An 11,300-nucleotide genomic window follows, 5' to 3' on the forward strand; every position below is an offset into this window, starting at 1 on the left:
CATTTACTCGTGACGTTAACAACAGTTCTTGCTTCTTCCAGATGAGTAAAGGAGGTTGGACAGAAACGCCCAATACGCTTTTTCTGTGAAATATGGCATAACACTTCCTGCACAATCTTCAATTCATCCCGTCCCGCTTTGCTAGCTTGCTTTTCTTTCCTTTCCAGAACTCTAAGCAAGCACATTTTTGGGAGGATTTTTCTCCCTAGGAGGATCCATCATTTTCTGAGTGCACCAGGAAAAAGAAGGCTGGGCTGATTCACAGAGGGTGGCTCAGGCAGCCCCTCCCATGGCACTGGGCCTAACTGGTCAGCCAAGCGTACCCAAGGCTCCAGACAACGTCACAGCTTAATGGCTGCCGGGTGTGTCCACAGTGCGAAATGCATGGAGCTGTTTGCTCCTGTGGGCACATTTCTGAGTCTATGTCATCCCCACCAAAATAATTCATGTTTTAAATGTACATGAACTATGACCATAGACGTGCTCTCCCTGTCTCTTCGCCGTCATTAAATCTCAGGTAAGCACAAAGCAAATAAAGGAAAAGCCCTTTAATGTGCACTGAGATTCTGGAACTTTGGCCTGGGCGTATTATACCTGAGAGTTGGTGGCGTGTAGATTTTCGGTAAAAGGAGTCCATCTTCTGCCCTTTAATTTGCTGTTGCCAGTTCCTGTCTTGACCTCAGGTGTTATCCCTTCACCCAACCCTGGCTTCTGTTCAACAACTTCTACTTTGCAGGGTGTTTTTGTTTTGTTTTAGAAACAGGGTCTCACTCTGTCACCCAGGTTGGAGTGTAGTAGTGCGGTCATGGCTCACTGCAGCCTCGAACTCCTGGGCTCAAGCAGTCCTCCCACTTCAGCCTCCTGAGTAGCTGGGGCTATAGGCGTACACCACCATGCTCAGCTAATTGTTTTCATTTTTTGTAGAGATGGGGTCTCCCTGTGTTCCCCAGGCTGGTCTTGAACTGCTGGCCTCAAGCAATTCTCCTGCCTCTGCCTACCAACATGCTGCAATTGCAGGCATGAGCCACTGCTCCTGGTTCTACTTTGCATGTTTTCAATTTTGTCACATTTGTGTTTAGCAAACTTCAAGAAAAAGGGTTTCAGAAAAAAAGAACAGCAAATCTTGAGGCATTTTTCTTCCAGGGTAACCCTGTGCAAGGAATTCATTCCGTTTCTTATCTAAGTACCCTTTTTTGACCTTGTCAGTAATCAAGACATTTCTAAGACAGTATTTAAAGCATTAGGCAAACACAGTATTTAATACATTAGGCAAACACAAACCCATTTTGTTCACCAGTCAAAGCTCTGGGATTTCAAAGCTGGCTGCAGAGGCCCTGGCCAAGCTGCAGCTGCTGCGGCTTACGTGGCCTCAAGCACAGCACTCTCAGCATCTGCACCAGAGGCTGTTCTCTGTTCTGGTTTCCTGCGGGTCCATGCTGCATCTCCATCCTGGCGTGGGCCTCCCCAGTGGGCTCCTGTTCTCTGACTTCCAGCTGGCTTTGGTGATGGAGAGTGAGGTCAGGGCATTTGTTCCTCAGCTTCCTTCCTGAAGAGCTGCTTCTGACGGGCTTTGTCCCCTGAGCTGAGGTGGCAGTTCTGCAGCCAGCCTTTGCCACAGCACTCTGTCCTTTCAGATTTCTGTAGCCACTGGCTGCCCTCATCTGGCATGACTATCACCTGTCATCTCTCAAAACCCTGTTGTCAACGCTGCCCATCCCCTCAAATTATTATCCTTTGATCCACCATTTATTTCTTGTGGAGACCCTGACTCAGTAGGGGTCTAATGGGAAGGTCTGGCCAAGTAGAGGCTGGAGCCACCCACCATGTATTAGAATGTTCCAAGGTTCCGGGATGTTTGCGGCTGCTGAAAGGAAAGGACCTGTGCTGCAATGCATGCCCCAGTGCACTCCATTAGGACCCTACACATCTGAGGGACTTTTCTGGAAAGCTCTCATCAAAGTCTTTGGTAGTCTATCTCATGGCTCTTTGGTGGTCTGCACTCTACACTGAACAACACTGGCTTGCATGAATACTGCTGGATGTGCACAACCCATAGCTGAACACCTGGATGGATGTTCAAAAAGGAAGCACTCTTATGCCAGCAGCACTGGGCTCCAGAAACAGGCATGACCAGCATCCTCCAAGCCCCCTCCTGGCCCCAGCCCCGCCACCTCCAGCTGTAGCCTTCACACAAACTTTTAATGCCTTCGTCCCATTTGTGCTGTTTTTGAATGCTATGTGAATGGAACCGTGTCAAATGTGCCTTTCATATCAACCTCCTTTTGCTTTACATGATGTTTCAGCATTTACCCATGCTGATGCATATGTTCATTCTCATTGCTGCATAGTTTTCCATAGTTTTCCACTGTGCGAACACATGCCGGTATTTGTTCATTCTACTCTAGAAGAATGCTTAGGTTGTTCCCACATCGGGGGCTGTGAAAATGGTGCTGCGTGAACAGACACGCGTCTTTTGCTGAACACAGTGTATGCATGTCTGTGTGCATGTATGTTGGATCATTGAGTCTTAGGTAATGTGTATGCTTTAGGAGATCATTGCTGAACAGTTTTCTGGAGTGGTTGTATTAATTTTCATTCAGGGTAGACTTATCTTTTTGATCATTTCCTAAGTGCATATGCACATTGCACCTCTCCTATTGGGATTCTGGACCAATGAAGCGCTCTGGTTTAAGGCCCTGATGAAGATGTTTACAGGCCCCAAGGCAGCCTGGTGAAAACTCTCTGGGAGAATTTGCATCAGTATGCCAATAACTAGGGTCTCAGTGATTTGTACCAACTCCTCCCGCCTGCCCTTCTGACCCATGTTCCCTCCTGGCCAGTGCTGTTCAGGGAGGACAGAAAAGAAGAGACTGGGGTTTGGGAAGAGAAAAGGAGATAAAGAACACAACAATGCTGTGGTGTCCATTTTCAGTGTGAAATTGAGAGCAATCAAAGGGGCATGGTTAACCCAGGCCTGAAAACCATCCTGCTCTTCGGTGTGCAGCTTTGTGCATGGGGAGAGGGGAACCCAGGTGGGTTTTCTCTGCATCAAGCAGACCCAGGAGAAAAATGCCTCTGACTTTGCGTTATCTGCCACAAAGGAAAATAATGACACAGGCATCTCATTGGAAGGCATGGAGAGGGTAATCCTGAAATGCCTCCATTGAATAAGGAATGAGAAGTGGGAAATGATTGTGGAGTCCCCACTATTGCCAATGTAAAATGCATTAAATACTTCCCTAACTAGTGTCTAACCTCTATTGTTTCATTTTATAGTATAGGTAATTTAATAAGAGCTACTAACATTTATTCACAGTTCTAAACCCTAAAGCTGCTATAACAAATCACCTCAAATTGTGTGGCTTAAAATAACGGTAACGTATCCTCTCCCCGTTCTGGAGGCCAGAAGTCTTAATCTAGGTGTTGGCCAGGCTGCTCCTTCCGGAGGCCCTGAGAGCTCCTCCGTGCTGGGCTCTTGCTCGGCTCCTCCTGGTGCTGCAGCAATGCTTGGAAATCCCAGAGCATCCCCCGATGGCTGCGTGTGTTCACATGGTGTTCTCTGTGTGTGTGTGTGTGTGTGTGTGTGTGTCCACACTTCCTTCTCTTGTCAAGATACTAGTCATGTTGGATTTAGAGGCCATCCTACTCCAGTATGGCCTTATCTTGAGTATATCTATGAAGACACTGTTTGCAAATAAGGCCACAGTCACAGATTCCAAGTAGACATAAATTTGAGGTTGGAGGGTGGGGAGATATCACTTTTCAACCCGTTATAGCCCCTATATTATTTTTCCCATGACCTTAAGATGAAGTGTGAATTCTCCCCCAACATAGATATCCAGGAGCATAATTTTTGCTGTTGTAAAGGGAACCCAGATGTATGTAATGAGCCTTGGGAAGGAGCGAGAACCTGAGGAGAGAAAAGAGGCTCTTGATCCTTCTCTGATATGCGTAGTTTGTCATAATGTAGGAGGCAAGAGAGCTAGGGGAGGACACTTAGAGGACAGCTTCTGCTAACGTTGGCCAAGGTCGTACAGCACAGTAACCTAGCTCATAAACCCTGCGGCGGCAATGCCCACAAAAGGGGAATGCAAGCTGCTTATACCCAGGGAGAAATGGGTGTCCCATGTTTTAGGGCTAATGAATACTTGCCAACGGGCTATTTCCAGGCAGCCCGGAGCACCTGACTGCCCAGAGAGTAGAGCACCTGTGGAGACCATCCACGCACAGACACACAGCCAGGGAAGCCGTGGAAACCTTTCCACTTTGCTCTGTGATGCAAATTTTGTGTCTTTCACGCATTCTCTCTGTCGTTCTTTTTTTGCCAGAGTGCTTGCAGCAGGACCTCATACCAGACGATGGCAGGATGGCCCAGAGATGGGAAGGGAGGAAAGGCCATCCTCTTCCATGAGCATTCCCAATGGTGCAGGACAAGCCAAGCCACAGCAACAACTGGAAACCTTCTCCTGGAGACCTGGGGACGGGTCCAGCCAACACAAGGACTAACCACTACCATTGCCCAGCCTCAGACCTCTGTGCCACCATCATCTAGTACATCAGAATCTGCAGGGCCAGATGATGTGGGGGCAGCTTTGGTGTTAACCATGATGCAAATGGGACTTCAGATTCGATAACTATTGAATCCAACAAAGAGAAAATTAGGGGGTCTCCATGTATCACGTACACCTTTATTCTATAAAAAGACAACCCAGATGACCCAGTCCAAAGGAAACCTATTATCGTGTGTGCTTGGATATGCCAAAATTCACTCTATAATTTTAAATGATATATTTTAATATTTGGTTCATGATCAAAGGAGCTTCAGAATTTTGAAGGAAATTAACTTCACAACATATCAGCAACAGCTACAGCTAATGATAAAAATCCATTCTCAGCTCAAGTCAGGGCAGGGTATATTTTCAGAAAATGGTTCTTTTAAAAGTAAAGCTGAAAAGCAGTGGTCAGGTTAGGCCTACTTAGTGTTTCATTAGGACGTGATGACTCCTTAGAAACCCTTAAAAAGGGGATCTTTGAGGTACGGGTTGCTTCTGTAAGAACTGCACGTGTCAGAACTGAATTATTTTCTGTGTCAGAGACTGCTTTTGCCAAGGGAAGGTGCTGCCTGGAGCCACGCTGAGGCTGACACGCCCTGCTGACTCTTTTGTTCTGACTTTCCAGCACACTGGTCTCTTCGCCTTGGGTTTGCACAGCTGGCAGCAGGCACGTGCTGAGTGCAGGCTACAGTTCAGGAAAGGATCACAGAAACATCAGAGAAGTAAACATGAGAAAGAAATGAGTAAATTCAAATTGTGCTGAAAATACCACCCATCGTCATTAATTTTGAGTGGAGTTGCAGCTCACCCACAGGGTAGCTTCTCATATCAGAACATAAGAGGGAAGTAGGGCGTCACCTTGAACCGTCCTCAGAATGCCCCACGTGGACATGTCCTTCGTCATTTCCTTCATTGGAGGAAGTGTTGGCTGCTTCATTGGTTGAACAGCAAATGAAGTTGTTGCTTGGGTTTAGATGCCATTTTTCTGTAAGTTCTAGGCTCACACTTAGTGCATGGGATGTTTATGCCACACGTGGCTGATGAAGGGCACGGCGCCTACGGAACCCTCAGCCTTGCTTTAATCCAGGACATACAGTGAAGCATGAGAGGGTGTAACCAACCACAGCATTTAATACTTTTTTTCTTTTTGCTGAACGCATAAGTTTGAATTCATAGAAGTGAAATGTAATTTTGGTACAACTCCACTCAATTTCCAGCAGACATGCACATCTCAGCGGTGATGCATAAAACATGTAAAAATTAGCTGGGCATGGTGGTGCGTGCCTGTAATCCCAGTTACTCAGGAGGCTGAGGCAGGAGAATTGCCTGAGCCCAGGAGGCAGAGGCTGTGGTGAGCTGAGATCGCGCCATTGCACTCCAGCCTGGGTAACAAGAGCGAAACTCCGTCTCAGTAAATAAATAAATAAATAAACATGTACGATGATTTTCTGTGTACAGGTAGTTAGTATGTAATTAATAGCTACGTAGTTAAAGCAGTTCTGTGTGCTGGGCCTGTGCATTTCATGGAAGCTGAAGGAACAGACTCACTTACGGTAATAGGTTTAATAAGCTTCGGAGTGGCAGAAACACATCTAAAATTTAGACTAATGAACTTAAATAAATCATTTGTTTTTTGATGGCTCAATCTAAAGGCTACAAATGTGGAAAGATGTTTTTTATAAAAGATTGTGTTATTGTAAGTTGGGGACAAGCAAGAACCAAATAAGCGCTATCAGCCTGAAATGCTGGAACGAATCAAGCATTGTAGAGAGGCAAGGAGATAGATTTGCTGTTGTTCCTGGATACTGAGCCATAAGCTCTAACACAATTTCTAACAGACCATTTTCATACACAAAACATATAAATGTGATCAGTGGAGCAAGTCCAGCAGAAGTTTCTAGCAAATAACAAAAGAATAGAAGGCTTATTGATAACTATGGGGTCATTTATTTTAAAATATTGCCATCTTAAAGCAACATATTACTAAATTACAGATGATTTTAAACAAATTCCTCATTTAAAAAGATGGAAAGCTGTGGAAAGCCTCATGATCTTTGCAGAATTCTGTCCCCGAAAAGCATAGGAGAACTAAACACTCAAGCAGACATTTTCTTAACCAGTCTTAGCAATTCTCGCTTCCTCTTCCTCAATAAACTCCCCCACCCCTTTCTGTAATGGAGGAGAACAATGCAAATTTCCTTAGAATCAACAGGCTATGCCTTAGAAGCCAGTCAGTATAGCTTGTGAGATCCAGCTGACCTATATTGGATAGAAAAAATGAAAACTGAAATGAAACAAAATTCTTCCTTGAATCTGCAATACTGAAGCTTTACTCTGGAGTGAGAAAAAAACGACTAACCACCAAAACTTTGCTGACGTGCCTCCTCCACCTGGGCTTCCCATCCTGAGGAAGTAGCTGGAGTGAGCTGGGCCTGGCAGCTCTCAGGACGACCACCCCAGGAAGAGCGTGGCCTCCTGCTTCTTCCCCCGGCTCAACCAGGGTAGGAGCCAGTCGGCATCTGAGGCCATATCATTCATCCAAAAAGAAGTGCAATGCATTTCCCCAAGAACTGGCTGTTTGGGAGCAAATCCAATTTGTCACAGAAATAGCCTGCATGGATCAGTGCAGGATTGTCAGCCTGTCAGAGATGCAACCAGCTACTCGTGATCCCTCCTGAAGTCAGTTATAATCCCCTAGAATCTAGAGGTCCAGGTCACCACAGCCCCATCTTGTGCACACACATACGCACATACGCACGTCCACACGCACGCACACACATGCACACATATGCACGTGTACACACACATGCATGGACACACAGACTCCCAGGCACATTCCCTGCTCTGCTTCCTGCCCAGGCACAGGTGTGGCTCTGTCTACATGGTCCCCGCCGCTCCCGCGTCCCACAGCATAAGTGCATGGCCAGGCACTGGGTGTGTAGAGACTCCTGGTGCAGGGGAAGTGGAAACACAGGCCCCTCACACGTGAAGCAATAATATCCAGCTGTGGGCAAAGGTGAGCACAGCAAAGCCACCATCAGCCTCCCCGCAGCACCCACTGGGACCCCCACCATTTTGCTCTGGGACTTTGCTCGGACGCCCACCAGCTCCGCAGAACAGGACGTGCATGCAAGGGTCACACAAACAGATGCCCACAAAAACTGGGTCCATCAAGACCACCAGTCTTGTTTTCCCTCTGAACCAGCCAGAAGTTTAAGTCAAGTCACCCGAGGGGAGCCAGTGTGCAACCATCCCCATCCACTGTGACAATAGTGCCACATCCGCTGCAGGCTGAGGTTCTGGGAACAGAAAAGAAAGCTTGGAAAAGAGAACCCCCTGCAACATTCCCGAAATCCAAACCAGCACAGCCCAAAACACTAGAATGACTCCCCGGAGGGACACTTGTTTATTCGTTGGTTTGCATCGCTTGGTTTCCTACTTTTACCCCAAACCAGAAAAAGGGACAAGTGATACTAAAAGCAATGGTACATTTTTGTCATATTTCTCATCCATTCAGAAGTAGGAAGTGTCAGAAATCTTTGTGGGAAAGTCACTTCTCAGGAGATTTCGAACCCGATTTCTTAACTACAGTGGTCTGGAGTTTTTGCCTAAATTTTAGATAAGGTCTTAGTTCCTGGTTGTTTGGCTGCTCAGATTTCAAATTCTTCTCAGGTTCACATCAATCATTCCAAGAGACAAGCGAAACATTTCACATAACACAATGTGTTGGCTTTTAGCATATCTTTAGTCTGAATGTGTAAGACTTCTGTGTCTTTGAGACAAAGCATATCTCCCAAAAAAGGGCCGTCTTGCTCCCTCTCTCTCTCTCTTTCTCTGTGTTTCTCACTGTCCTGTCTCTGTCTTTCCTGTCTTTCTCATTCCCTTCCTCTGTGTCTGTTTCTCCCTCATCCTCTCCCTTCCCTCTCTGTCTCCTCTCTCTGTCTCTTTCTCTCTCTCCCCTTCTCTCTCTGTCTACCCTCTTCCCTCCTCAAATCTGAAGCTGGCTCTCACCACCCACCCGGGCAACCCAGACTCCAACACTGAGCTGCTACAGCGAGCATGCCATAAACGCAATGTTTGCAGAAACCACAGAAAAGAAGACAATTAGGGTAAATAAGATCCAGCGATCAAATATAGCTAATTTGTATCCGTAATATTTGGGAGTTACACAGTCTGCTTCAATCTGAAAGATATCTTGCAGACCACACTTGTTTTGTTCTCCGTGGGGACTGCCTTTTGCTTTTTAATTATTGAACCTGAAGAATTCTTGCCATAATTTGGGGTTAGCTTGTAATTCTTAAAGAAGAAGAAAAAATTCTAGTCCACAAATCCTCCTGTATTCCATCACTTATAATAATAGGCTTCTGTGGCCAAATTCACCATCAATTAGCTGTGTTTTTCAGAAGGAGTGGGTGAAGCAAGGAGAGGAATTGGAGAAACCAGACTCACAGCAAGCATGGCCTCAAATAGCAGCGGGGTGGATGGAAACTCCTTGGCAGAGAGCCCTGGCTAAATCAAATGTGTAAGAAAGGTCTCCGAAATAGAATATATTACAAGGAAAAAGTGAACTCTAAACAGCAGGACTTCACCTTCTTGCTTGAAGAGGTGTTGAGCACTTTTAGAAATTTGCTAACACAGCCCACAATTTAAAAAGTGCATTTGGGGGCGCCATCTTGTTAATACTAATTGGTCTTTGTGATAGAAGGTGGAGCATGCCCTCAGTCCCACTCACGGGGTGGGATGCAAGGGGTGCTGGGATGTATGGGGGACCCTGACAACAGTGGGTCTTCATTCTCCAAGCAGGGCTTGTGGCCACGAGGACAGCAGCCTGAGTCACCTCACTTGACACGAGATCGTTTTGCACACGCAGGCACACCGTCCATGAGCCAGCGGCGGCATGCTGTGTGAGCTGTGCCTTTATTTTCTATACTCTGATGCTTCCACATCTGGGGCCTGGTCTGACCCTGGAGAGACTACTCCTCCCCACTCTGCCTCACCCCACTCCCCACCCCCAGTTAACTAATTCTTTGAGAAGATAAACAGCTCACGTGCAAGCTCACCTTTCATATACACCCAACCACCTCCCTTATGGGGCTCTCAGGCTCTGGACCACCAACCACCTGCCCTAATACACCCAGATCCATGTACCAGACAGCTAGGGACAGTCCTATGAGCTAGAGCTTGCTGAAACAATTTGAGCAGACCAATCCTCAGCCTGCTGACCCTTCCTTACCTGTCCCTTCCTGCTGAAACCCAGTAAAGGCTCTGGCCAGTTTCTCCCCTTTCTCTACCTCCCGACCACCCTGGTGCTTTCCTGCACCCTCATGACGTGGCACGCCCCTCCTCTTTGGAACTGTGTATAATGAGCTGTCTCTTCTGTGGCAGTCGTCTCCCGGTCTGTTGGCCTTACATACCCGAATAAGAATAGGGCTCATATTTTAAAGCACAGCTATAGAAAGCCAGAGACATCAAGGACCAGGAATTTATTTCTTAGGAAAAATAGGTTTATCTTCTCGCAAACCAGCCACGTTTTAAAAAGCAACAGGGAACAATAGTATTCCAAATTTTAAAAAATAAAATATTGTTTATAAAGTTGGCGACTGTAAACACATACGAACACACACACACGGAATCGCAGGAGCATGTGGTCGGAACATAGCCTCTCTCATCGAGGTTGTAGGAATGTGAGTAAGAACAACTTTTTTGGAGTGTATTTGGTGTGAGTATTTGAAGCTTTAAAAATCTGCATACCCTTTCACCCAGAAATTCTACTTTGAAGAATATATCCTAGGGAGAAAAACAAAAAAGACATAGTAAAATTGTTTTCCTGAAAGCATCATTTGTAACTGAAAAGAGGGGGGAGAAGCATCAACCACTAAATATCCAGGAACAGAGGACGGGGTGAGTGATGGCACCCGCAGAACAGGGAGTCCCATCCTGCCATTCCAGCGATGATGGGTGAAAGTACAAAGATGTTCACAACATAATTTTAACTTAAAAAAAGATAAGACAGAGCAGTCTATATAAGCTGATACAATTAAAAACAACTATGTCTAAATACAGAGCATCCCAATTAAAGGTACTATTATCACTCTATGTTCTGACAAGTAGAAGAACAGATATTTACCAACATCTGCTCTGAGTATCTCAAAATCACAAACGTCCATCTCCAGCAGCAGTGTATGTGGGGGGCAATGTCAGCACCCAGGGACCACTGAAAGGTTATGTATGTGTGCATGGGAGGCAACGTCAGCACCCAGGGACCACTGAAAGGTTATGTATGGGTGCATGGGAGGCAACGTCAGCACCCAGGGACCACTGAAAGGTTATGTATGTGCGCATGGGAGGCAACGTCAGCACCCAGGGACCACTGAAAGGTTATGTATGGGTGCATGGGAGGCAACATCAGCACCCAGGGACCACTGAAAGGATATGTATGGTGCATGGGGGGCGTCAGCACCCAGGGACCACTGAAAGGATATGTATGGGTGCGTGGGGGGCAATGTCAGCACCCAGGGACCACTGAAAGGATATGGAGCATCCAGGACAAATGTATAAAGGGGCTGGAAAGGCACATGCTGGGGTGTAAATAACAGTGAATTTTGGATGATGAAATCATGAGTGTCATAATTGTGGTAAATTTTAAAAAGAAATCAGGCCAGGCCCGGTGACTAACACCTGTAATCCCAGCGCTTTGGGAGGCTGAGGTGGGCAGATCACTTGAGGTCAGGAGTTCCAGACCAGCCT

This window comes from Cebus imitator, unplaced genomic scaffold (assembly GCF_001604975.1).
Source record: "Cebus imitator isolate Cc_AM_T3 unplaced genomic scaffold, Cebus_imitator-1.0 Scaffold231, whole genome shotgun sequence".
NCBI classification, from domain to species: Eukaryota; Metazoa; Chordata; class Mammalia; order Primates; family Cebidae; genus Cebus; species Cebus imitator.